Raw genomic sequence first — 23,333 nt, 5'->3', positions numbered from 1 at the left:
TCGTCGGGAGTTCCTATAACTCTCCCAATGGTCCCTTCCACTCATCGAGAGTTATAGGACCTCCCGAAGGTCCCTTCCTTGCGTCAGGAGTTCTTGTAAATCTAAGAACAAGATGGAACTCTAAGAGGAAGAGAACCTTAAGCGGAAGAAAAGACGTCCCAATTCTCATTTTTCATTGAATGTAAATTTTATAGTAAATAAAGAATAAGATATGCATTTCTATAAATTACAACATGCTTTAACAAAAGAAAAACTTAGGGTTTTAGAAACTCATACTTTTGAGGACTTTTCTTCAAGAATCCCTCGAACAGTGCACAAACTCTTTAAAGACTTTCTTCAAAAAATCCTCGATCAAGTACACGAACACTATCACAATGGTTTCCTTAGTATCCTTAAGTAGAGAACCCAAGAGTGATGGGCTCTTACTATTTTGGAATGAGGGAATTTTTAGTAAAGAGGAGGAAGGTTGGGATTGTTCACCAACAACTCAAACTTACAGAATTATTCTGTCTTTTTCTCTTGCCTTATGAAGAAGAAGGAAACTCTCCTTTCAAAAGGCCAAATATAACAACTATCCACTTATGTGGGTGGAGAGAAAAGAGGGAGATGGATTTGTAACTTCCTCCCTCATTTTTTAAAATAATAAAAAAATGACATTTAATATATATAAATATGATAACTAACTTATCATATAATATATATGTTAAATTATATGTTATATCAAATATAACATATAACCTATACTTTTCATATTGTATCGCATATAATATAACCTATAGTTTCTTTTCTCTCTCATATGGCATTTAGTGCCCTAAACTCTCATGTCCTGTAGTTTGTAAATACAGTTTTGTATAAATGCTTGTGATGTATAATATATGATATTTTCTTCACTACTTGTCTTTGAACATTGGATGTTTTATTTGCTTTACCACAAACCAATAAACTAAAATCCCTGGTTGTCATTGTGTAACTTAAGCATGTATGTGGTGACATACAAGTGGATCATGTCTTAAGTGATAACCAAAATGGTCTGTAGTATATGGATATAGGAGGGAAACCTTATCCTGGTAACGCTATGAATGCAGCCCGTTTTGTAGAATAGTTACAAGTGTTGTGACTTGCTACAGATGGTCTGATCCTAATCATTTGTGTGGGGACATGCGAGCGGGGGCATTCTATACAAAGAGTTTGTATAAGACTTTAGCATGAAGTGTTAATGTCTCGTTATATAATACCGTTCATGACAGAGACTTCACTTCATTAGGATGACCATAGATAACATGACTTCAATCCTAAATAAGTTGGGAATTCCTGCCTTTGAGGGTGATCCTTTGATTTGCATGAGTGTGAGTGGTCAGGTCGCCAACTCAAACCTACCACTTTTGGGATTCGTCTGATTTGGGAGTTGGGAACTCAGCTACACAAGATGGAATTCACTCCTTCCCCGAAGCAGGGATAAATAGATAGATTGCTCCTTTAAGAGCTGATCCCCAGGCTTGAATAATGTGGCGCCACACACCTTCTCATGGCCCGAGAGGTGTCCACACATAGTAGGACTATGTTGTATTGTTCATTAGAGGGATCAAGGTACTTAAGGATTTAGATGTAACTACAGGGGCAAAATGGTAAATTGGTCCAACTGTACTTACGAGCATCTATGAAGGGTTATCGTACTATTATTGGTTATATTCAATGGACATAGAAATATATCTGTGGTAAGGAGAGTTCAGTTGTCGGTGTTTAGTGGAATGTCTGGCAGTTAACGGATGGTGGATCTCATGGCTAAAGAATTTAGTCAACTATTCACATACCGTTGGAGCTTCGAGCCATAGGTCTATAAGGTCCCCTTGGTAGCTCAATGAATTCAAGTTGAGAATCAATTTTTGGGTCAATTTGAAATGTTCAAATTGACAAGGGGAGTTCGATTATATATGATATGATTGACTTTATGTATGAAATACATTACTTTGAGGAAAATGGGTATAAATATGATTTATATCTAGTGGAGGAGTAAACACTATGGTTTATATGTGATATTAAACTATAGGTTAATGAATATAATATGATTACATTTATTATTATTAATTGAACAATTATGGGATAATTGGTCGTCGTTTTCTCCGTAACCGTGTGTTAGTGGGAAGTTCCAAACAGTTTTCGTAACTGAAGAATAAAATGAAAATTGTTTTCATTTTTCAAAAGATCATGTAATTCACTCAAGTGAAGTGTATGCTGTCTATCGCTTAGTAAACTGAGAGACTATACGATAGCTCGAATTTACTACACGATCGTATACGCGCACGCGTATCTTTCTAAACAATCGCCTACGTTTTACTAAACGATCATCTAGCACTGAGCATTTACTAAACGATCGTATAGACGATCGCAGCCTATTCACTACACGATCGTGTACTCCCTACTAAACGATCAAGCATTTTGTCTATACGATAGACTCAGCCTTCTCCCACTTTCTTGATCGTTATATACGATCTTCATTCCTCCTCCCCTCTACCAAATCCCAACAGGGCCCACTCTTTGGATTCTCACACCGAGAATACCGAGGGTTCCAAGTGGTGGTGTCGTCTCCATCTTTGTTCAATTCGTGTGAAGGTCATTCGTGTGTAAACGACCAGAGTTTTGGTGAACGATAGCTTGACGTTCCAGCAAGAGTGAGATGAATCATCCCTTAGAGAGAGCGAGACTTCCGTGAAGAAAGAGTCTTCAACTGATATGTATTCGTTCTCTTGTTGATTATTTGTTAAAAGCATGCCAATAATTTCATAGTATGATGCATATTTGTATGTTTGAATATAAATGTGGTAATTCTGTCACAATGCCTTTGGAAAGATCCACTTCCACTCAGAGGTACTCTTGTATAAGAGTTCCTTCGTTTGGTATCAGAGCCAGGTTTCTGATATTCTAAATTCATTAGTGCAAAGAATTTCATTTACATTCTCAATGGGTGAAGCATGTCTATTCTCTATTTAATCGTTAAATCGTTTGTGGATGTATGAACTAATGGAGTTTCTGGGATAAAGCCTTTAGATTGTTTAAATTCTTTTACATTTGAAGTTAATTGTAAAGGCCCCTGCGCTTTTTTTGCACATTAACTGTTATCGAGTCTGTAATTTCAAAGAGTTTGAGTCTGTGAGTCGTTCGTGAAGAAGCTTTATAGTAAGGATTGCTATTCTTCGAGAATGAAGACGACCAAGTGTTAGTCGGGTCGTGTAAATGATGGGTTAGACAATCGTTGAGTATCGGATACTCAGGAGTTGTTTTACACGCACGCACTAGACGATCGTATAGCTCAGCAAGCTTCATCGCTTAGTTACTGACTATATGATCGCATTATAAATTGTTTACCTCTCGCATGTTAAGTGATCGTCTAAACGAACGTTTAGCACCCGCGTGTTTTAGTCTTATGCGCTACACGATCGTTGAAGGAACTCTAACGAAGAGCATCCATGAGCGCATTTTGATATTTCCAATTTCATTGTAACTGAAATTACCACACATACATTCTATCAAACAATTATGCAATTCACACTAATTAACGGCATGCTTTGATAAATAAAATACAAGGGATTGAGTTCATATACCAGTTGAAGACTCTCTTCAATTTGAACTCAAAGCAACGGAAGCAACCTCTACAATCTTTATCGCCCAGCAAAACAGTCGGATATAACAGCACAATCGTCTACACGAACGACAGCAACACGAACAAGCACAAGCAAGAAGGAGCAGGGACGACACCACCACTTAGAGCCCTTGGTATTCTCAGAGTGAGAATCCAAAGCATGGTCTTTGTTGAATTTGGTAGAGGAATGAGGAATGGACTGATCATGTAGACGAGAAGCAAGTGGGAGATAAGGCTATCGTATAGCGGATGCTTATCGTTTAGAGAAAGCTACACGATCATGTAGGTTTTACTAAGCGATCGTCTAGTAATAGGTAAATGATCGTTTAGAAAACACGGCACACTAGGTGATCGTTTAGTGAAGCTAAGCAATCGTTTAGAGAAAAGTGTGCGATTGTTTAGACACAGGTGTGTGATCATTTAAGCGATGAAGCTCTATCGTATAGGTTTTCAACTAAATGATCAAAACGTTTTCACACTGATTGCGAATTTTTCAAACTCCTTGCAAAATGAAACAAATTTTCATTTTATTCTTCAGTTACAATAACTGAATACTGATTTCCCATTAACGCACGATCGAGGAGAAGATTTCGGCCAATTATCACATAATTAACCAATTTAATTAATAAATGAATATAATCATATTATATTCTTACCCTATAGTTTGATATCATATATCTACTATAGTAATTTCTCCTCCACTTGATACAAATCATATTTATATCTAGTTTCCTCCAGAATAATGTATCTCATACATTTAGTCAATTATATCATATATAATTAGCTGGTCCAATTATATCATATATAATCAAACTCCTTCTTGTCAATTTGAACATTTCAAACTAACCCAAAAACTGATTCTCGACTTTATCCAAGCTAACTAGGGGACCTTATGGACTTGTGGCTCGAAGCTCCAACGGTACGTGAATAGCTGTCTAAACTCTTTAACCACGAGATCCACCATTCGTTAACTGTCAGGTATTCCACTAAAGACCAATAGTTGAACTCTTCTTACCACAGATATATTTTATGTCCATCGGATATAACCAATCATGAGTACGATGACCCTTCACAGATGCTCGTAAGTACAGTTGGTCCAATTTACCGTTTTGCCCCTGTAGTTACATCTCACTCCTTAAGTACTACTGATTCCTCTAATGAACAATACAACATAGTCCAACTATGTGTGAACACCTCTCGGGCCAAGATAAGGTGTGTGGCACCACATCGTTCAAGTCTTGGAATCAGCTCTTAAGGGAGCTATTTATCTACTTGCCCCGGCGTCGGGAAATGAGTGAATTTCATATTATGTAGCTAAGTTCCCAACTCCCAAATCAGACAAATCCCCAAAATGGTAGGTTTGAACCAGTGACCTGGCACTCGTACCCATACAAATCAAAGGACTACCCTCAATGGCAGAAGTTCCCAACTCACTTAGGATTGAAGTCATGTTACCTATGGTGATCCTAGTGAAGTGAAGTCTCTGTCATGAACGGTGTTATATAACGAGACGTTAACATTTCGTGGTCAGATCTTATACAAACTCTTTGTATAGGACGCCTCCGCTCGCATGTCCCCTACACGAATGATCAGGATCAGACCATATGTGACAAGTCACAACACTTGTGACCATTCCACAAAGCGAGCAGCATCCATAGCGTTACCAGGATAAGGTTTCCCTCCTATATCCATATACTACAGACCATTTTGGTTATCAGTCAAGACATGATCCACTTATATGTCACCACATACATGCTTAAGTTACATACAGATAACTGATTTTATGTTTATTGGTTTGTGGTAAAGCAAATAAAACATACAACTGAGCAAAATCAAGATGTGAAGTAAATATCATATATTATACAACACAAGCATTCTTACAAATTGTTTACAAACTACAGGACACGAGACTTTAGGGCATCAACCCCAACAATCGTTTACCTGGCCGCGTTTACTAAACGATGGGGAGCTTCGCCCAACGGTTCAAGACCTGGTTCGCCTGTGAACCGGTTTGCTCAATGAAAAATGTAATAGATAGAGTTTTTCATTCCAATTTTTTTAAGGTGGTTCATCCCGGTCCATTAATCTTTGTTAATATACATAGAATGTATGTTTTATTTATATATCATATGGTATGCCATATAGAGAAAATCCCACCTTAGGTTATGCATTGGTCATGCATCATCTCTTTATTATAAATGTTATGATTTAGAGACAGAGCTAGCATTTTGTTCTTTTGATCTCTAAATATCTGAATACCTAGAACAAACTGAGCCTCTCCCAAATCTTTCATTTGAAATTGGGTCGCTAGCCAGTTCTTAACCGAAGTCAGTAAACCTACATCATTCTTAATGAGTAGGATATCATCTACATATAACACTAGAAAAACTACTGAACTGTTGTTGATCTTCTTGTATGCACAAGGCTCATCAACGTTTTGATCAAAGCCATAAGATTTTATCGCAATATCAAACCTTATATTCCAAGATTGAGAAGCTTGCTTCAGTCCATAAATGGACCGATTAAGCGTGCATACCTTTTGCTTTTGATCTTGGGTTATGAATTCCTCGGGTTGTTCCATGTAAATGGTCTCCTCAAGATTGCCATTCAGAAAGGCAGTCTTAATGTCCATCTGCCAAATCTCATAGTCATAATATGAGGCAATGAACAGGAGGATTTGGATAGACTTAAGCATGGAAACATGTGAGAAAGTATCCTCATAGTCAACTCCCTCTACCTAGATACAACCCTTTGCCACTAATCTAGCCTTGAAGGTTTGCACCTTCCCATCAACACCCCGTTTCCTCTTGCAGATCCATTTACAACCTATAGATTTAACCCCATCAGGTTGATCTATAAGATCCTATACAGAATTGAAGTACATAGACTCTATTTCGAGATCCATCGCTTTGATTCATTCATTTTTGTTAATATCCTCCATTGCCTTCTTGTAAGACAATGGATCCTCAACTTCACCATCACTACCATAGTCAGGATTTCTATTAAAACCATATAGCGAACAGGTGAGTTCACAACCCTCCCACTACGTTGAGGTTCTCTCAACACTTGAGGTGGATTTGACCTACTAGATGATCCTACTTCAACAACACTTATTGAAGATTTAGTAGTTTCTTTGGAAATTTCATTCAACACAATCTTACTTCTGGGTCTGTGCTCCCTTATGTGGTTTTCTTCAAGAAAAGTAGCATTTGTCGATACAAACACTTTGTTTTCTTTAGAATCAAATAAGTAACCACCTCTCGTTCCTTTGGGGTAACCTACAAATAGGCACAATCTTGAACGTGGTTTCAAATTCTTAAGCACATGGTGCTAGGCAACCCCAAATTCTGAAACGACACAAACTAGCTTCACGATCATTCCATAACACCAAAGGTGTTCTAGCAACACTCTTGGAACACAGTTCAAGATGTACACTGCAGTCTCTACTGCATAACCCCAAAACGAGTCAGGTAAGGAAGCGTAACTCATCATAGACCAAACCATGTCCAATAGGGTTTGATTTCTTCTTTCTGATACACCATTTTGCTAAGGTGTACTAGATGCTGAGAATTGGGATACTATTCCATGTTCTATCAAATAGTTCTGAAATGTTAAATCCATAAACTCTCTACCTCGATCAGATCGAAATGTTTTAATCGTTCTGTTTAATGCATTTTCAACTTCAGTCTTGAATTCTCTAAACTTTTCAAAAGATTCAGACTTATGTTGCATTAAATAAGCGTACCCATATCTTGAATAATCATCAGTAAAGGTGATGAAATATTCATAACCTCCCCTAGCTTTTACATTCATCGGACCACAGAGGTCTGTATGTACTACCTCTAAAGGTTCTTTCGCCCTGTGACCCTTTCCAGTAAAAGGTCTCTTAGTCATCTAGCCTTCAAGGCATGACTCACACAGAGGTAAAGAATTTTCTTCTAACTCGCTTAAAAGTCCATTCTTCACCAACCTCCCAATTCTATTTGAAGGAAATCGGATGCGAGATTTCCATGAGCAGCGGAAGAAAGATAATTCCAAATCACAATCATGAATGAACAATGCATTTACAATCGACGTCAAAACAAAACGATTATACAATTCAAATGCAAAAATTACAACATGAACAATACAAATGCACAAAGAGCAAACTGTACGAACAATTGAACGTCTCCACGCCTCGTTGCGCACGATCGCTCGAACAACAGCGACCATGAACGCTCGATCTACACGACCGCAACACAGCATGAACACTTTACGTTCGTCCTCAACGATCGCCTTGGTCATGGACTCCTCAGCAACAGCAAGAACACCGCGCTCGTCCTCAGCAATCGCTTCAGTCACGAACTCCTCCGTAACAGCGCAAACGGCCTGTAGAAAACCTCGACGGTGTCGAGTTGAGTCTAACACCACCAACAAAGCGACCTTGGTATTCTCGATGTGACAATCCAGAGGGTGGGCTCTGTGTTGGACTTGGTATGAGGCAGACGAAAGAGGAAACACCGATCACGTACATGATTGGGCAAGTGGAAGATGGCGGAGACCTAGGTCAATGCCCAATCGTTTAGATAAAGCTAAGCGATAGTCTAGAAAATTCTATGTGATTGTTTACCTCATCGTTTAGCTTGTTATGTCACCTACAGACTCTACACGATCGTTTACTCAGGGCAAGCGATCGTCTAGAAAAACTATGTGATCGTTTAATAAATACTGAACGATCATTTAGCTTGTCACTTCACGATCGCTTAGCTCGCCCAGCCGTTGTTTAGTAAATCCGAATTTACTTCACGACTACATGAGTTTCTTTTGCGCGAGAGAGAAAACTCAGAAACTTTTAATCGTTTGAAAACCTTCTTTTCAAAATAGGAAAACCACTTTCCTTTTAAATTCACGCTTACCATGAATCCAATAACGACCTAGTAATTTGGTTATTAAAGAAAAATAATTAATTATCCAATAATTAATATTATTATAAATATAAATGATATCCAACTTATCATACTATATTTATAACCTATAGTTTTAATATTTCATCTCATGAAACGTATAAACCGTAGTTCTTTTTCTATTCCATGGTACTTAATGTAAATCTTATTTACATTAATCCTTCACTAGATGTATCTCATACATCATACCGATTATATCATATATAATAAAAATACCTCTTGTCAATTTGAACATTTCAAATCAACACCAAGAACTGATCCTCAACTGAATCCATTGAGCTACCAAGGGGGACCTTATAGACCTATAGCTCGAAGCTCCAATGGTATGTAAATAACTGACTAAACTCTTTAGTCACGGGATCTACCATCCGTTAATTACCAGGCACTCCACTAAAGACCGACAGTTGAACTCTTCTTACCACATATATATTATGTGTCCATCTTAACCAATTAGCAGTGCGACAACTCTTCACAAATCGCTCGTAAGTACAGCTGGGCCAATAACCATTATGCCCCTGTAGTTACATCTGTCTCCTTAAGTACCACTGATCCTTCTATTGAACATAAGTCATAGTCCTACTATGAATGAGTCTTCTCTTCCAAAGAGAAGCTATGGTCACTATGTTCAAGCCCCGGAATCAGCCCTTAAGGGAGCAATCTCTCTACTTATCCCTACTTCGAGAAAGAAGTGAATTCCATCTTGTGGATTGAGTTTCCAACTCCCAGATCAGACAAGTCCCCAAAAAGTTAGGTATGTTGAGTTGGCAATCTGGCCACTCTCACCCATACTAATCAAAGGACCGTCCTCAAAGGCAGGAGTTTCTAAAACGCTCAGGATTGATGTTGTGTCACCTATGGTCGTTTAGGTGAGATGCAAGTCTCTGGTATCAACGGCATTATATACATAGTATAGTCATCTCGTGGTCCAATTCTTATACAAACTTTTTGTATAGGACACCCCTACTCGCACGTCTTCACATGAATGGTTAGAATCTACCATCTGTAGTAGTGTACAACACTTGCAAACCTCTACAAAGCAGGTCGTACCCGTAGTGTCACCAGGATTAGGTATCCCACCTTAATCCTTATACTACAGACCTATTTAGGTTATCACTTAAAGCATGATTCACTTGTATATCACATATACATGCTTAAGTTCACATAAGATAACCAAGGAGCTTTGTTTATTAGATATGAGTAAATGCTAGAATTAAATAACACTTATTTTATTCATTGAACAATGTGTATCTTTACAAAACAACGAGACTCCGGGAGAATTAGGACACCAATTCCAACAATCTCCCACTTGTTCTAATGACTTAGGAGACTAATGTACAATATACAATAAACTAGGGAATACCCCAGTATCATCTCCCACTTACCCTAGACAAAATGCCGCATGTCCCGCAGACCAGACTTTCCAGGTGACCCTCGAACACTTTAGCCGTGAGGGCCTTTGTAAAGGGATCAACAACGTTATATCCTGTAAGGATCAGATCCTTATCTCCATATACAAACATGTAGTCCCTCGTTCTCCGAAGATACTTGAGGATCGTCTTAACCGTCATCCAGTGATCAAATTCTGGATTGGACTGATACCGACTGATAATCCCTACTACATAGCAAATGTTGGGTCGAGTACACAACATTGCATACATCAAGCTTCCTACAGCAGAAGAATAAGGAATCCATCTCATCTCCTCAACCTCTTGAGGTGTCTTAGGACATTGATCCTTAGACAGAACGATTCATGCCTGAAGGGTAACAAACCCCTCTTGGAATCCTGCATCCTGTACCTGATCAACATTTAATCAATGTAAGATACCATTTGTCATATTTCATAATCATAAAATGTGGCTATGAACAAGAGAATCCGAATAGACTTCAGCAAAACAACAGGTGATAAAGTTTCCTTATAGTCAACTCCCTCAACCTGGGTATAACCCTTTGCCACGAGTCTAGCCTTAAAGGTTTGCACCTTTCCATCTACACCTCTCTTTCACTTAAAGATCCACCTACACCCAATAGGTCTTACCGCATCAGGTGGATCAACAAGCTTCCAGATGTTATTGAAGTACATAGACTCTATTTCCTGGTTTATGGCCTTAACCCATTCATCTCTGTCAACATCCACCGTTGCTTTCGTAAAAGACAACGGATCCCCAACTCCATCATTCGTAATGACATTTTGGGCTTCAGTCAAACCCATGTAGCGATCTGATGGGTTCATGACCCTCCCACTACGTTGAGGCAGTCTCAACTCTTGAGCTGGTTGACTAGACGTTCCGACCTCAACAACTCTTGTTGATCTGTCAGCCTGTTCAACAACTCTTATTGAACCCTTAGCAGTCTCAATCTCACTAGAGATCTCACGTCAAATAAGCTTACTTCGTGGCTTATGATCCCTCATGTGGTCTTCTTCCAAAAAGATAGCATTAGTGGAAACAAATACTTTGTTCTCACTCGGATCATAGAAGTATCCTCCTCTCATTTCCTTGGGGTAGCCTACAAAGAGAAAAACCTTCGAACGCGGTTCCAACTTCTTTAGGTTGGTCGCTAACACATCTGCCGGACAGCCCCAAATTCTAAAGTGGCATAAACTACCTTTACGGCCTCTCCATAACTCAAAAAGTGTTTTAAAAACACTTTTCGAGGGAACGTTGTTTAGGATATAACATGCAGTCTGCACTGCATAACCCCAAAACGAGTCTAGAAGATGAGCATAACTCATCATAGACCGAACCATGTCCAACAAGGTCCTGTTTCTTCTTTCTGATACACCATTCTACTGAGATGTATCAGGGGCCAAAAGTTGGGATGTAATCCCATGTTCTATCATATAGTTCTAGAATTTGAGGTTCATATACTCTCCACCACGATCAGATCGTAGTGTTTTTATCTTCTTACCTAACAAGTTTTCAACTTTAGCCTTATACTCTTTGAACTTGTCAAGGGCTTCAGACTTACGTTGCATTAGGAAGAGATACCCAAACCTTGAATAATCATCTATGAAAGAGATGAAATATTCATACTCACCTCGAGCTCTAACATTCATCGAACCACAGAGGTCTGAATGTACAAGCTCCAAGGCTTCCTTGGCTTTGTAACCTTTTCCAGTAAAAGGTCATTTGGTCATCTTGCCTTCGAGGCATGATTCACATACTGGCAAGGAGTTTTCTTCTAAACTCTTTAGAAGTCCACTTTGCACTAACTTCTCAATCCTATTGAGGTTGATGTGGCCTAACCTTAGATGCCAAAGATGGGCGTTTTCCTTCGGAGAAACCTTTGGTCTTTTTGTTGTTGTTGTCGTACTGAACATTTCAGTGTTATACAAGGCTTTTATGACTAACGACCTTAGTACATATAAGTTATTTTCCATTGAACCATAACCAATCTCCATTCCATTCTTGAAAATAAACACTTTATTCTCAGAAAAAAGATGGTGTATCCTTGTTCAATGAGACAAGAAACCGAGATTAAGTTCCTCTTAATATGAGGAACTACAAAAACATTATCTAGTAACAAATAACGTTTCTTGTCAACAAATAACTTCAGCCTGCCCAGCAACAGCCGAAACAACCTCACCGGTACCGATTTGAAGAGTCATCTCTCCCTGTGGCAACGTTTTCTAGGAACTGAATTCTTGGTAAGAGGAACTGACATGATTGGTAGCACCTGAATCAAGGATCCAGGCATAATCATCATTCTCTACCAGACATGTCTCCAAGACCAATAAAGCATATTTACTGTCTTGTCTCCTCTTTTGGAGAGTAATGGGATCGAGGTTGTTTTCCACGAAATTCGTTTCGCACGATTCTTTCCACTATAAGTAATCGGTCATTTTAAAAGCTTTAAACGGAAATAAAAACGAGTTGCTAAAAAGAAAAACACATTGATCTACATTAGGTTTTAAGCAAATTCCCGTTGTAAAACAAAACAACATTCAATAAGGTTTTAGCAAAACTAACATGAACCCCATGTGACATCTAGTTTTGCAATGACGCTTCAAATGTTTAGGATAAAAGCCGCCGAAGGGAGGTCAGTTATCCTTCCTCTGAATTGAGAAGTTCTCAGCCAGTCATTAATACCAAAACAACTCTTGCTTCTATAACGACTAGCCATCATTGATTTGGCCAATAGATCATTAACTTAATTAACAATCTCCCGTAAGTGTGACCTGCCATTTTAAGCCCTAAAGGTTCGTCCCAAAAGGCCAATCCGAAGGGAAAAAATCCGATTGAGGCAAAACCTAAAGCGACCCTATCCATTTCTAGAGTTCACCTTGATATTGACCAACTGCACAAAACCCATCTGAAGGGGGACGCTCCGAAGGCGACACGAGGGTGTACAGAATGATCTCACAGTGTGAACCAATGACAGAGACCATAGGACGTGTTGACACACACCCTTCACCCACTTACTATAAACATTCTCTCTGTTCACCTTGATATTGACTCATGCAAACACCATCCGAAGGGGGATGCATCCTGGGCACCACGAGGCCAAGCATGAATCTCACAGTGTGAACATACAGGGAGAAACGTGAGTGGAATCATAGACATATCTGATACGCCTCTTCCTCCCACTGAGATTTTATAACCTAGGGTTTAGCTTACTTAGAAAAAACACGGCTAAGGATTTTAACTAAGTGACTTTTAGGTTTTCCTAAGAGAAACATTTACCTTGGATAGTTAAACAACTTTTGATCATCATCCATTAAACTCTTTAACAGAATCTTTGACCAAAACGTTGCATGCTTGTTGAAAATCTATCTAATTCACCTTTCCAGGTAGGGGTGTTACGTTTCCGTCAACTTAATAACCCCAGCCTAGCTAGAACCTGCCTTAGACAAAAGGTCCCTTATAGATAAGTTTACAACAAATTTAATCTTTTATTCAACCAATTTAATCCTATTAAACCGATTTGAAAAGTTTAATCTAGGTTGCTAAACTCTTTAGAACCACTTGAACTTAGGTCTATCTCAATCCAATTTTAAAACCCTTTTAAAAAAACTTGAGTTCACCGTAAGTCTGCATGTAACTCTAAATTATTGATTTTAGGTCTAATTTTCATTATAACACTTATAAACGGAAACAACCACTACAATGCGAAGCTAACACATGCAAGGCATTTATAACGCTTATAAACAGCCTAAGTGTCATGCTCAATGCATTGTCCATTCATAGCTACTTCTTTTATATAACACTTATACAAAACAGCAATGAAACAAGCAAAACATGCTTCCATTCACCCTTAGACTATAACACTTATAATAAAAGGATAATGCATGATAATGCTCACTGCATGCAAAATATAACTCTTATATTTCATGATGCATGCACAGCTTTCAAGTAATTTCTTCATGCTAGATTATAACATTTATAATACATGATACATGAATAATTGCACAACCTAAGGTGGGTTTTTAACTATATGACAAATACTTTGGCATATAAGTACCATACATCATATGTATAAACAATAAAAGTTAATGAGCCGGGTAAAATTGCCTTAAAAACACAAAAGGAAAGATAACTATTACAAAGACAAGGAGTCTCCAGTTCAAACAGGCGAATCGGGTCTTAAACCGCTCGAGCAAAGCATCGCTTCTCCAACCATTGTGTACTAAGCACCCCGCGATCGACTACACGATAAAACAAACACTTCGTTCTATCGCATATCAGTGCTCCCAGAGCTAAACGATTGTTTAGCATATACTATACGATCGTCTAGAAAAATTCAAACAATCATTTAGCTATTATTACATGATTGTGTACCTTTACTAAGAGATGAAGCCTGAAGTATACGATCGCTTAGCGTACTCCGCACAATGCCCGCCTTCCGCGATCGTCTAAGTGACTACGATGCCGCGAAGCACCATAAACGACGAGCATTGCATGCTTCCACTACATGCGATCATATAGGTAGTAACTAAGCGATGAAGCTTGCGAACTACACGATCGTCTAGCGCGCGCCTTCTACTAAACGACGAGCATTGCATGCTTCCACTACAATCGCCTACCTTCAGCGTCTATGGGATCGCGCAACCAACGCTATGCAATATGGTAAACGATTTACCCCATCGCTTAACATTAGCTAAATGATCGATTAGAAGATACTACACGATCGTCTAAAAAAAATCTAAACGATCGCTTAGTTAAATCCCAACGATCGTTTACTTGAGTCTACATGATCTGACCAATGCTTGGTCTTCTTCTTTGTTGAGAACCGCATCGCCATGCACTATAGCTTCATCATGAACGAATCAACGAACTCAAACTTTTTGAATTACATACTCGATTGCGATGTTAATTTTCCCCCAAAAACACAGGGGCCCTTACAATTAACACTTTGTAATAACTAAAGCTTTAACAAAAAGGCAATTTAAACCCAAAACATTCATCAACACAACCACAGATGCAAAAAACAGTTAACCACAAATGCAGAAACTCACCGTGACTGAAAAATGCGTTCAATTCAGATTTGTAATTTGGAATATCAAAGAACTTGACTCTGATATCAATTGAAGAAAATCGGATGCGAGATTTCCATGAGCAGCAGAAGGAAGATAATTCCAAATCACAATCATGAATGAACAATGCATTTACAATCAACTTCAAAACAAAACGGTTATACAATTCAAATGCAAAAATTACAGCATGAACAATACAAATGCACAAAGAGCAAACTGTATGAACAATCGAAGAAGCGTCTCCATGCTCCGTTGCGCACGATCACTCGAACAACAGCGACCACAAACGCTCGATCTACACGACCGCAACACAGCACGAACACTTCGCGCTTGTCCTCAATGATCACCTCGGTCACGAACTCCTTAACAATAGCACGAATACCGCGCTCGTCCTCAGCGATCGCCTCGGTCACGAACTCCTCCATAACAGCGAGAACGGCCTCCAGAAAACCTCGACGGTGTCGAGTTGAGTCTGACACCACCAACAAGGCGACCTTGGTATTCTCGGTGTGAGAATCCAAAGGGTGGGTTCTGTTCGAACTTGGTATGAGGCAAACGAAAAAGGAAACACCGATCGCATGCACGACTGGGCAAGTGGGAGATGGCGGAGACCTATCATATAAGTCGATGCTTAATCGTTTAGATAAAGCTAAGCGATCGTTTAGTTCGTCATTTAGCTCGGTCTGTCGCCTACAGACTCTATACGATCGTTTACTTAGGGCAAGTGATCGTCTAGCAAAACTATGCGATCGATTAGTAAATACTACACGATCGTTTATCTCGCCACTGCACGATCGTTTAGCTCGCCTAGCCATCATTTAGTAAATCTGAATTTACTTGACGACTACGTGAGTTTCTTTTGCGCGAGAGAGAAAAGTCAAAAACTTTTAATTGTTTGTAAACCTTCTTTTCAAAATAGGAAAACCACTTTCCTTATAAACTCACGGTTACCATGAATCCAATAGCCACCCACTACTTTGGTTATTAAAGAAAAATAATTAATAGTATTATAAATATAAATGATAACCAAGTTATCATACTATATTTATAACTTATAGTTTTAATATTTCATCTCATGAAACATATAAACAATAGTTCTTTTTTCTATTCCATGGTACTTGATGTAAATCTCATTTACATTAATCCTCCACTAGATGTATCTCATACATCATACCGATTGTATCATGTATAATCAAAATACCTCTTGTCAATTTGAACATTTCAAATCAACACCAAGAACTAATCATCAACTGAATCCATTAAGCTACCAAGGGGACCTTATGGACCTATAGCTCGAAGCTCCAACGGTACGTAAATAACTGACTAAACTCTTTAGTCACGGGATCTACCATCCGTTAACTACCAGGCACTCCACTAAAGACCGATAGCTGAACTCTCCTTACCACATATATATTATGTGTCCATCTTAACCAATTAGCAGTGCGACAATCCTTCACAGATCGTTCTAAATACAGCTGGGCCAATAACCATTATGCCCCTGTAGTTACATCTGTCTCCTTAAGTACCACTGATCCTTCTATTGAACATAAGTCATAGTCCTACTATGAATGAGTCTTCTCTTCCAAAGAGAAGCTATGGCCACTATGTTCAAGCCCCGGAATCAGCCCTTAAGGGAGCAATCTCTCTACTTATCCCTGCTTCGGGAAAGAAGTGAATTCCATCTTGTGGATTGAGTTTCCAATTCCCAGATCAGATAAGTCCCCAAAAAGGTAAGCATGTTGAGTTGGCAATCTTGCCACTCTCACCCATACTAATCAAAGGATCGCTCTCAAAGGCAGGAGTTCCCAAAACACTCAGGATTGAGGTTGTGTCACCTATGGTCGTTTAGGTGAGATGCAAGTCTCTGGTTTCATCGGCGTTATATACAGAGTCTAGTCATCTCGTGGTCCAAGTCTTATACAAACTCTTTGTATAGGACACTCTTACTCGCACGTCTCCACATGAATGGTTAGGATCTATCATCTATAGTAGTTTACAACACTTGCAATCCTCTACAAAGCGGACTGTATCCGTAGTGTCACCAGGATCAGGTATCCCACCTTAATCCTTATACTACATACCTATTTAGGTTATCACTTAAGGCATGATCCACTTGTATATCCCATATACATGCTTAAGTTCACATAAGGTAACCAAGGAGCTTTGTTTATTGGATATGAGTAAATGCCAGAATTAAATAATACTTATTTTATTCATTGAACAATGTGTATCTTTACAAAACAACAATACTTCAGATAATTAGGATACCAATCCCAACACTATTGAGATTGATGTGTCCTAGTCTTAGGTACCAATTGGACATTTTCTTTAGGAGAAATTTTAAGTCTTTTATGTTGAGTTACTGCAGTCTTAAACATTTATGTGTTATGGAGTGCGTTAATTGCTAACGGTCTTAGCACATAAAGATTGTTTTCCAGTTTAGAACAAATATCAACACCATTCTTAGAAATAAACACTTTATTAAAAAGAAAGTTGATATTATATGAACGTTCAAGCAAACACTTTACATATACAAGGTTCCTTTTTAAATCAAGAACTACATAAACATTTTCTAAAATAAGAAATTTGTTCTGTAAAGTCAACCAAAGACCTCCCACTGCGACAGTCGAGATGACGTGCCCAGTTCTAACCCGCATCGTCATCTCACCAGAATCTAGTTGCCATAAGGAACTAATTCCCTGAAATGAAGAACAAATATGGTTAGTGGCCCCAGAGTCTATAATCCAGGCAGAATCATCATTCTTCACTAAGTAGTTTTCCAATACAAGTAAATCATATTTACCTTGCTTGGCCTTCTTTTTTTCTGCCAAGTATTTGGGGCAGTTCCTCTTCCAATGCCCATCTTGGTTGCAATGAAAATAGATTTCCTTTACAACCTTGATGGGTTTTCTACCCATTTGAGCAGCAACTATAGGGTTAGCTTTCCCCTTTCCATCCTTCTTCTTCCTCCATTTTTTGATGCCAGAGGAAGAAGGTACAAACTTAGTTCCAGAGGTCGAACCTTTATGGAACTTCTTAGAAGATGAAGCAACATTTGCTTCATCTTTCTGTTCCTTGCTTTTCATCAAGGATTGGATGGTTTGTAGCTCATTGAGTATAGTGGTTAGATTGTAGTCAATCCTCTTCAAAATAGCATTGCTACGGAAATGAAGGAAACTTTCAGGTAAAGATTCCAAAATGAAGCTAACCTGACTGGCTTCATCGATGCTCGACCCATTCATCTCCATAACGTTGAAGTGGATCATCATGCTGAGATCATGTTCTCGAACAGATGCCACTTCTTTCATACGGGCATTAAAGATGTGTTTCAGAGCGTTATGCCTGAAGGAACTCTGGTAAGGAGAACCTTAAGTTGAGGCGGATCGACCAAATTCTATTAATTATCGAATACAAAGTTTACAGTAACCATTAAATATGTATACATTCAAAATTAAATTGCAGCATGCTTTATAAAGAAAAATGGGTTTCAAGAAACCTCACCTTTGAAAAAACCTTTCTTCACGTTTCTCCCTCGAACAGTCATGAACAACTTAAAGACCTTCTTCAAGAATTTCTCGAACCAAAACCCGGACACAACCACAATGCTACCTCAGTATTCTCATGATAAGAACCCAGTAGTGGTGGGCTCTGACTATTTTGGTTTAGAGGGAAAGATTAATGTGTGGAGAAAGAAGATTGAGAGCTTTCTCACAAGACAAACTCACAGAACTTTTCTATATCAACACTCTCAATCGTTCAACAACAATCGTACAGTAGAAGAGAAAGAAAAACTATTTTTCTTTTTATTCCTCTTGTCATAAAAAACATAACCACCCATTAAAGTGGATGGAGAGAAAAGATAGAAAAGATAGTTGTAACTCCCTTCCTTATTATTCAAATAATAATAATATAATATAAATAAATATGATAACTAACTTATCATATTATTTTTATATTAAATTATATGTTATATCAAATATAACAAATAACCCATAGTTTTAATATTGTATCACATACAATATAAACTATAGTTTCTTTTCTCTATTATATGGTATTTAATATAAATCTCATTTATATTAAATTTAACAACTATGAATCCCATTCATAGAAAATTTATTTGAATCTCATTTAAATATTTATTTCCTCCTATTAAGCTATAATGTATCAAATACATTATGACAATTATACCACATATAATTGAAACAATTTAATTATATCATACATAATTAAATCCCTCTATTAATTTGAATAATTCAAATTAATCCAAAAACTTATTATCAACTAAATCCTTTTGAGCTACCAAGGGGGCCTCATGGACCTGTAGCGTGAAGCTCCAATGGTACATGAATAATTAATTAAATTCTTCAATTACATTATTCACCATCCGATAACTGTCGGGCACTCCACTAAAGACCGACAGCTGCACTCTTCACACTACAGATATATTTCTGTGTCCATTGGATATAACCAATCAACAGTACGATGACCCTTCACAAATTGCTCGTAAGTACATCTGGGTCATATTACCATTTTGCCCATGTAGTTACATCTAACTTCTTAAGTACCACTAATCCCTCTAATGAACAATAGATCATAGTCCCACTATGACTAAATCTCTCTCAGGCCAGGAGAGGGTGTGACGCCAAAATTGTTCAAGACCCAGAATCAGCCCTTAAGGGAGTAATTTATCTACCTACCCCTACTTTAAAGAAGGAGTAAATTCCATATTGTGTAGCTATATTCCCAGCTCCCCAATCAGATGAATCCCCAAAATGGTAGGCTTGTTGAGTCGGCGATCTAGCCACTCTCACCTATACAAATCAAAGGACTGCCCTCATAGGTAGGAGTTCACAACTCCCTCAAGATTCAGGTCATGTTACCTATGGTCATCTTGGTGAAATGTAAGTCACTATTATGAATGGTATTATATAATGACTAAACATTTCGTAGTCCAGTCTTATATAAACTCAATTGTATAGAATATCTGCACTCGTATGTCTAATACATAAATGATCAGGATCAGATCATTTGTAGTACTTTACAACAATTATAACAGCTACAAAGCGGGTCATACTCGTAGTGTCACCAGGATAAGGTACCTAGCTTTATCCATCTACTACAAACCATTTAAGTTATCACTTAAACATGATCCACCCGTCTCCACATACATGTTTAAGTTACAATGATAACCTTAGATGTTAGTTTATTAGTTTATAGTTAATGCAACTAAAATACCACATATTTTATAGACAATGAATAAAATATCACATATTTTGTTAAATACAAAATGAGTTTATTCATACAATATTTACAAACTATAAGACCCTACGAGATTTAAGGCATCAACCCCAACAATGCCTGAGTTGTGCGGACGGTTGTCCGAACATTCCCCTCAAGGACTCCATGATCTCACAAGCTATGATCATGGGCTCATGCTTCTTGGCGAAGACTTCATTAAGACTAGCCAAGATATATGCTCGGGCCTTATCGTTTGCCCATGTCCAACGTTCATATGCTTCCCGAACGTTTCAAGGAGCATTGGGAGCTGGAATGGGAGGACAATCCTCCATCAGGAAAAAACAAAGATCATCGATGATCAGTATTGTGTTTATTGTGTTTTTCCAACTAACATAATTTTCACCTGTTAATTTATCTGCGGCAAGTAAATTTAAAGTAGCGGTAGCCATGTTAAAGAATTTGCTGAAAAAGAACAAACTATTTACATTTAGTCTACTTGCATTAAACCACTTAAGACAACCAATCAAATTTTTAGCAAAATAGTCTAGTGTACCCTAAGTTACATCTATTTTGCAATGATGTTTCAGTGAGACAGGAAAAAAGTCACCGTAGGGTGATCAAGTATCCCTTCACTGAAATGAGACATTTTCAACCATTAGACAAAAACGACACCTTGTCACTATAACTAACCGTCACCATTGTTTGGTCCAGAATTTGTTAACATCCTTAACAATTCTTGTAAGTGTAACCCCTCATTTTAGGTTCTAGAGTTTCGCCCCAATGATCCAACCGTAAGGAAAAACTGATTGGACATGAAACTAAAGCAACCCTATCCATTTCTGTAGATTGAATAAAGCGTCATACAATACTGCCATCCTTTAGGGGGACACCCACGATGCCACGTGGCAATTCTTGAAACTTTATTTAACCTAATGAGAGAGACCGAGGGATGTGATGTCACACGTCCTGCTCCCACTTACTACAAACACTCTCTCCATTCACCTTGTTATTGACCTACCTAAATGCCATCTGTAGGGGGACATCCATGGTGCTTCAAAACCGAATGTAGATCTCACGGTGTAAATTTATAGGGAGCAACATGTAGAGGATAAAATGAAGTATCATATACCCCATTTTCCTCCCACTGGGTTTTTTACCTAGGGTTAATTAACTTACGAAAAATTTGGCTACTGATTTTATCTAAGTGTTTGTTTAATTTGCTCGAAAACAACGCTTGTCTTTAATGATTAAACAATTTTGTTTGAAGTTTCATTAAGGAATATTAAACTTCTTTTTTGTATAGATGATTTGTAAGAAGCTAGAAATGTTCAAACTTAATTATATATACCGTTTTATTCTTAGAATTTTACAAACTATAGTGAATATTAGTGTTATATAAGCTTATTTTTATTATATTTTTGCCCAAATGATTTGCTTGAAGATTAAATTTTTTGTGCAAAATTAGGTAATATGGAAATAAAATTTTGGTTATTTAATTATTAAAAATTATAGATCACATTGTAAAAAACTTATGCCGAGGCAGAATAAAATGTCGACAGAAATAAAACATTAATCTATTTGAAAAAAATTTGTTTTCTAGAAGCATGTTTTTGAGGACGCAAATTTCATCGGGATAAAGTTTTTGCTAACGTATCATATTGCCTTGGCAAAAGTATAATTATGCCGGCGAAACCAATTTTCATCGCGATAAGTTATTGCATGCATAATTATATTTATGCTGACGAAAGCATTGTTTCGTCGGGAGGTACTTTTTCCGACATGGATATGTGGACGATTATTCCGATGCAAGCAAATATGTCGACATAACTTTTGCCGACGTTTTATTGCGTCGAAAAAAGTGAATCTTGTAGTGTTAGATTTTGTACTATTTGGATCACAAAATCTAGAGACCGTTTTTAGAAGCAGTATTCAGACGACTTACAAAAGACATATGTGTTGAACTCAATGAATCTAAGAATATAATGTAGAATACATAATTGAAACCATCCCTAATGAATGACTCCTACAAAACAAACCCCATCATCCCACATAACAAAAAGAGTAAAATTCAACCTCGGAATGATTTTGAATGACTAAAGATATATTACGAAATGATTGCGAATATGACAAAAAAAAAAGAGGATATTTAGGTTATCAAAATCACATAGAATAGAAAGATGTATGTAGAAGAAAGAATAGAAAAGGGAAATGGGTTTGAGAATTACCAGTGTCATAACCAAAAAGAAAGCCACCAAGTCCAGCAGACAAAGCAAGAAGAAGAACATAAGGATTTTTCCAAGCAAGAGAAAAGCATTCTTTAAAATCTGAATCAACACTGCTTCCATCAATTCCTCCCTCCATTTCTCTCTATATCCAAACCAAATCTTCCTCTTCTATAAGAAACCCACCAGAAACAGGGCAATAAACATAAAAATGAAAGTCTTTCGGGACTTTTTAGCAAAATGGATGAGAAAGTAGTGAATAAGTAAGAAATGGGGGATGGGATCATGATGAATACAGGTCAACTAATGTGACAATTTTAAGTCTCACTTTAAGACAGAACACAGAACATGATAATGCGACCATTTTAATATACATTTTGAAATAGTATAATGTAGTCTCTAAAAATCTTAAAATTGAACAAAATTTGAAGTACAAAAACTAAATAGTGTTTTAGCCTAAATATTAATGCAATAAAACAGTGTCTGTAGTGGTCGATACTGTTTAAAGTAGCTGTTTTTGGACATTTTTATGTTAGACTATGAATGATGTTTGACCAAATGGTTAAGGGAATGAGGAATCAATTGTGTTTTTTTTTTCCTTTCATTTTGTATGCTTAATTACTAACGCCACGTTTATCAAATTATAATGAAAGTATTTTAATCGCATTTACTTAAAATTATGAATTTTGTCAAATTTATTATCACCGTTATCTCTATCTCTGTCTCTGAGGGTCAAGTGATAACGATAACGTCCTAGCCAAATTCACCTATTTAAGTATTTATAAAAACTCAAATCCCTTTCCTTTTCCATCTCAAAAATC

At 37.6% G+C, this 23,333-nt stretch overlaps 1 long non-coding RNA gene across 1 annotated transcript; it reads right to left on the bottom strand.

Annotated features, from left to right (window-relative positions):
* Positions 1-17,515: 17,515 nt before the first annotated feature.
* On the bottom strand, positions 17,516-22,773 carry LOC150034757 (uncharacterized). Its single transcript, XR_016531555.1, has 2 exons — positions 22,516-22,773; positions 17,516-17,751 (listed from the first exon to the last, which is right to left on the bottom strand). It is a non-coding gene; the product is annotated as an uncharacterized LOC150034757 (long non-coding RNA).
* Positions 22,774-23,333: the final 560 nt, after the last annotated feature.

The sequence above is a fragment of the Benincasa hispida genome, chromosome 8, assembly GCF_027475165.1.
Source record: "Benincasa hispida cultivar pf3 chromosome 8, pf3_genome.v1.1, whole genome shotgun sequence".
Lineage (NCBI taxonomy): Eukaryota > Viridiplantae > Streptophyta > Magnoliopsida > Cucurbitales > Cucurbitaceae > Benincasa > Benincasa hispida.
The sequence above is the reverse complement of the archived record's forward strand: the minus strand, read 5'-3'. Positions and strand labels throughout refer to the sequence as shown.